Below are 6,372 nucleotides of genomic sequence, written 5' to 3'. Positions count from 1 at the left end.
TGTGGTTGAAGGTGTTGTGGGTTTTGAACATTGGTGCTTTTGTAACTAAAGTTGGGGTGATTCCTCAAACCGAGGTGGTAGAAATTGGTATTTGGATTGTAGACGTTTGGGTTGTTGTAAGGTGGTCTTGTAGGTCTTGAATTGTTGTTAAAGGCTTGAAAAGCATTAACCTCTTGAACATTCTCTTCATAGACCCCATTGTAATTGTTGCCACACAAGTCATAAGTATGGCCACTTCCTCCACAAAGTTCACAACTTGCGACTTGAGCCACTTCTTCCATGGGTGCCCCATATGAGGTTGCGGCTTGGTTCACTTGATTTCTCGAAAACTTCTCAAATTGTTTTATGAGTAAGTCGAGCTTGGCATTTGTCTCGGAGTTGGAGGCATTTTCCTTAGGAAACTTCCCATTCCTTCTTAGCATGTTCCCTCTAGAACCATAGTTTGCCTCCGAGTCTACCATTTTCTTGATCAATGCCGTGCCTTCTTCATCACTCAAGTGATCAAATCCTCCCCCCGCGGAGGCATTTACCATCTCCTTAGTCCTTGGTAGCAAAGTTTGGAAGAATGTTTGAGTGATGTACCATTCCGGTATTCCATGGTGGGGGCAACTCGCTATCAAGTCTTGATAACGGTCCCAAGCTTCACCCAAAGACTCCCCATCCTCTTGTTGGAGCGTGTGGATCTCATTACGGAGCATCGCGGTCTTGGAGGAAGGGTAATACTTGGCCATGAATGCTTTAGCCAAAGCATCCCAAGTAGTGAAAGTGTTCGGTGGGTGGATGTTCAACCATCGGTCCGCTTTGCCCGTTAATGAAAACGGAAACAACATCATTCGCAAGGTGTCTTCGGACACCCCATTCTTCTTCATCATTGAAACTTTCCTCTTAAACTTCCGGAGATGAGCATGGGCATCCTCTTCAATATGACCCCCGAACAAATCCTTCTCAATTAACCCGACTTGGGCGGGATGCATTTCAAAGTTGTTTGGGGCCAAGGTGCCAAAATTGATAGGGTTACATGAATCATTATGGTTAGGCCGGTTATGATCTCTAAGAGCCATTTGTGGTGGTGGATTTAGTACTTGATGTGGTGGTGTTTGGGGTGGGCTATTATAATTAGGGAAGTTATGAAAGGGGTTTTCTAGTAGAGTCTCAATTGTGAGGTTTGGTTGAAGTGTGGTTGTGGTATCAATATTTTGTGGGATGTGTGAATTTTGTTGGTCTAAGTTTGCTTGAGGGGAACTATTCCTAACTCTCTCAAGGGTCCTTGTCCTCAAGGTTCTAAAAAGCCTTTCGGGGTCGGAGTTGAAGAGAAGAGCTTGGTGGTTCCTTCTAGGCATGCACTTGACAAATCGTTAGTCTCCTAGTGTTTTTACACACTAGGGGAAGGCAAGAAATCACACACTCGACAAAGAACACACAACTACTAAAACAAACTAACAATTGAGATAAGACTAAAGCAAAGATTCTAAATAAAACTAAGCATAACCTAACGCCATCCCCGGCAACGTCGCCATTTGATAACAAGAGATTTTGTCGTCTTATCCCTTTACCAAAACTATTTATAACCCAATTAAATGTAGTATTTAGTCGGGGTCGAACACGAAGACGGCGGGGGTTTCTACTAGGTCCGACTTAGAGTCAAGTTTAATCAACAATGAAAGGAGGGGTTTTGGTTTTAACTACTAGAGCGAATAAACAAACAATCTAGTGAAGATGAATTCAAATGATTAAAGGCTAGGGCTTTCGGGTTCATCTAAATGGTTTAAGGGCAAACATGATGATTTAAGGGGTTTATGGTAAGAGTTTATCCTAAGATGCAAAATCAATGTCTTTATTATCCTAAAGGTGACAACTAACTCTCATTAAGTATCACACTTCTCTTAAACATACAACAAGACCACCACAAACTTTCATTCAATGGGAGAATTAAGCAATAATGAAAAAAGGCATAAGCTTTCACTCATGCAATCAATCAAACACCTTGTGTGCATGAACAAGAAAGATAAACAATCCACCAAAGACCCAAATAATCATACAATCATGCCCATAAAAACCATAAAGACTCCCCCTAAACCCTAGAAGGAAATCTACTCACTCATATTGGGGATAATTATGCTAATAAGAGGGGAAGAACAAATAACATAGAGAGAAAGCATGATGATTATTGTAGCAATTATAAGAGGTGAGATAAATGTAAACAAATGGTTAACAAACAAATAAGAGAGGAGATTATACTAAAAGACACAATCTTTAACACAAACAACTCAAAGATAGAATCTTTGGGTGGAAATAACAAGTATGAACTAAGAAAAGATGAACAAAAGTGAAAGCAACAACAATCAAACAACAAGGATGCAATTTTTAACAAAAACAATTAAACAAACTAGAAGGAAAACTAATATGTAAACTAATGAAAATAGGGAAAGAAACAATACCAACTCAATAGCAAAGATGAATTAGGATAGAATAATAAAGAAGGAGAAACCTTCAATCTTCTTACAACCCAAATTCTATTGCTAACTTAATTCAAGAACTTATCTAATTAGAGAATGATTAACAAAATGATTAATAAAGTTTTAAACTTGGAAAGGGAAATATTCTGAGATCTAGGGTTGTGTGTCTAAAATGAATTAAGGAGGGGGTATTTATAGTTTACAATTATTTAGGTCGAAAATTACAAGGGAGTTCAAAATGCGGGGAAAGGGAGTCTGAGCCGGTCAACCGGCCGCCGGCTGACCACCGGCAGAAAACCCACTGGAAGTTCTGGGTACAAATTAAATAATCAGGTGTGGCGAGCCGGTGGACCGGCCGCCGGCTATGGACCGGCTCCAGAGGGGGATCTTCAGCCGGTTGACCGGCCGCCGCCTAGCCGGCTTGGACTCCTCCTTCAGCTCTTCAATCTTCAATACAAGTGTAATGGGACTCTCAGCCGGTGGACCGGCTGCCGGCCGACCGGCCGGGAGTCCTGCTTCTCTTCTCTTCGCCCTTCTTCTCTATGCATGCCTTGAAAGTTCCATATCTAGCTCCCTTAGCCCTCTTCCTTATGCAAAGCCTGCAGTGAGGAACGTATGGTTCATATTACGGAGCTAAAACTACAAAATGGGGCTAAAAGGGGTAGAAAACCGAGTATAACCGGGAAATAAGCAAAGAGAAAAAGGGTGAAATGGATACAAAATGAGAACTCATCAGACCTACTACAAACTTAAGACGGATATTATTTTTATCAAAATTAATATTATTTTACATGTAAAGCCGCATTTTTATAAAAACGGTTTTAAAATACAAATAAAATAATAAAATGGCTAATTAAATTATAAATGCCAACACGGAAAATTCGTGGGTGTTACACGCGTGAAGTCGCTTTGGAAGCAATTCAACGTTTAAATGAGCTGGCCAAGTGATGGATGACTCAATCGAAGGTTTTCAATGTTCGATCGAGCAGTTTTGATAAGATATGTGTTAGGCTCATATACCTATTATTAGACTCTTCTAATAGTGAACTAATTAACTTCTTAATTTGTGTTCTTTAGATCTAGTGCATGCATAACAAAATAAAAGATTAATAAGAAAAACAATGTCCCTTACATTGTAATTTTCGGATTTATGGACACAAGTAAGGTCTCCTACCTTTACTTGTTCTTGAGCTATGATGAGTATTATGATGATCCTCCAAAATCCCAATGTAGAGGTTCTCCTCTTGATTGCACCCAAGATTAGCCCTTATCACTACTAAATAATATTAACACTACTAAATAATATTAACTAGATATTTATTTAGTAGTCTACCTTAAAATTAATTACTAATACTCATATATTACACTAATAATATTAGTAATATAATTGAACAATTTAGATCAAACTTCTCAAGTTTTTAGAGGAAAAACTATGAACAAGAGAGAGAGGTTTTTATTTTGCATGTTATGGTACAGAAAAATAAGAACAAAAATCTTCTACAACTCAACAAGTGAGCCGTCCAAATGCCTCTTGTAGTGCATTTTGGTTTTTCTTCTTTTGTCTTATGCAATGTGCTTTAGTGTAGGTCTTACGCTAGGTAGTATAAAGCATGCCATAAGTTGTTGGAGCATCTTTGCAACAACTAAATGACAAAACTTAAAACTCCAACATCATCACCCTTTGGAGGGTACACTTGTGCCAATATGGGTCCATTTTTGTCTTATAATATTTGTCCCACAAATTCTTATAAGTCTTATGTTTAATTATCTTACATAATTAAATATTAATTTGATCATACAACAATTATGTGACAAATTAATAAACATATATTCACTCAACTTATTGAGTAATATTTTATCATTATATCAACATATAATGGGTCCCATAATAGCTAGTTAGTTAAATTTACAACCTCTTGTAAATGTAAATAACTAATTACCTCTACCTCGAAACATTTATAAAACCTCAACATAATTTAGTGAATTAACATATTAATTCACTAAATCGAATCTTATTTAATCACATTATAATAAGATACATATTTCCTCTCATAAATATAAATTTTTCATATTTAAGGAATTAATTAACTTGCATCAATATACAATTAATTAACTTTACTGATAAGGGCATCATCCTTTAGGTGTGACCTTAAGGGATCAACTGACCACCACCGTCCTACGACAGCAACGTCAAACTCTAGCAAGCCAATCGTTACCGATTAATGCTGATCAGTTAACTATATAATGAATCATCCCTTATGTATTCTTATTATGAGATTTAAACATGTGATCGCACTATTGTTAAGGACACATACTCCAACAATCTCCCACTTGTCCGAGACAAGTGTGCGTCACCAATTCTCTTGTCCTATTACAATCTCCCACTCAATGCAAAGTGTCTCACGGGTCGTACTTGCATTTGATCATATCTTGAGTGGTTTCCTCAATCTGGAGTATAACTGTCTGACCGGAATTATCTACCATAGATACTTTCCGAGCGTGGCCACGCATTTCCAGTTCACTACTCCTCGAGTGGCCTTGAGATTTCAAATAACCCTGACAAGGGGGTGGACAATTCCTATCGCACTATTCCCTTTGTTTAGCCACAGCTTATCATAACCCAAAATATACCCATTTGACCTCAGTTACGACAGTCGTAGAGCATAAATCAAAGTCAATCAGAAATTTGTGCCAAGATGGGCGAATAGTCTCTAGTCAAAAGAATTGACTCATATGAATACTATAGTAGCTCTTGCCATGACCAGGCTTTATGAATTACCAGAACTCTATAAGCGGTCACTGCCCGACACAGTGTCCCATACAGTCTGCCTATGTGATCGACTAGTCATCCCATATGACTCTATGGCACTTGAACTTGCCCACAATCGCATCACACTCTAGTCACTTCGAGACGTCACCTCATATAAGTAACTAGGGGCAAATACCATGTCGATCCAGTTCACTTTAATGGGGTTTAATTTGTCTCTACAACCCATTTGGATTTAACAAAGTAATGTGTGAGTTTTAAAGAAACTCAAACGATAAATGCGATTATCATATATGAACAGTTAATACACTATTACTACTTCATATCTTATAATCTTTAGTGTACCTTTTACACTAGTTGAAATGCAATAAAACCTTGGCAAGTGGATATACCCTATATCCATATATTCCACCTTTATCAATTGATATTTCCTTCTATTCAATGTTATAGCCAATAACATGAATTTATCTAAGTATATGTCTAGTCTTCTTACTAGACTTGGGCTCTTTAACTTGAAAGATGCTCCCACTGTTATCACATAACTTGTGATAAAGTCATTTGTAGATGGATTCACTCTTAATCCCTATCTTGACCAACTTATCACAATTTACTTAGATTCCTTTTGTCTCTAGTTTCTTACTCCTTAGTCAATAAAATTAGCCTAGGATTTTGACAAATCCTTTTCAGTTTGAAACTAAAGCTTGTGCAACCCTTCAACACATAACTTAGTGCATCATCCAAACATATGAACAAATCTTCAATTGTTCTTTAAGGCTTTCACAAGACCATCTTATGAATTAACTTGTTATTGACTTATTATGCTCCAAGCATATGGTTCATCACAGCATGTGCATCTGTTGGCATACACGATCATTCTAATGGCGAAATCATTAGCAGTCGATTTCATGTGATCAACAACTTAATAGGTTCAGTGAACGACTATGACTCCATCATAGCAATTCCACTTTCATCAACATGAATAGCCTATTCAACCTTGTCAATGTTCAACAGATATGAAAGATCTTATCATCATAAGGTTCTCAACTCTATGCCAATATACTCTCACATAGATTCGGTAATCTAAAGTATATTGTACCTTTTCCTAGTCTCTCAATCATTCTTGACAGAAGAGAGCATTGGTACATTATT

General features: G+C 37.5%; 1 non-coding gene across 1 annotated transcript; it reads left to right on the top strand.

Moving 5' to 3' along the window:
• Positions 1-591: 591 nt before the first annotated feature.
• On the top strand, positions 592-698 carry LOC141603820 (small nucleolar RNA R71). Its single transcript, XR_012525669.1, has one exon. It is a non-coding gene; the product is annotated as a small nucleolar RNA R71 (small nucleolar RNA).
• The last annotated feature ends 5,674 nt before the right edge of the window (positions 699-6,372 follow it).

Source organism: Silene latifolia, chromosome 9 (assembly GCF_048544455.1).
Source record: "Silene latifolia isolate original U9 population chromosome 9, ASM4854445v1, whole genome shotgun sequence".
NCBI lineage: Eukaryota > Viridiplantae > Streptophyta > Magnoliopsida > Caryophyllales > Caryophyllaceae > Silene > Silene latifolia.
Note: the sequence above shows the minus strand (reverse complement) of the source record. Positions and strands in the feature narration are given on the sequence as shown.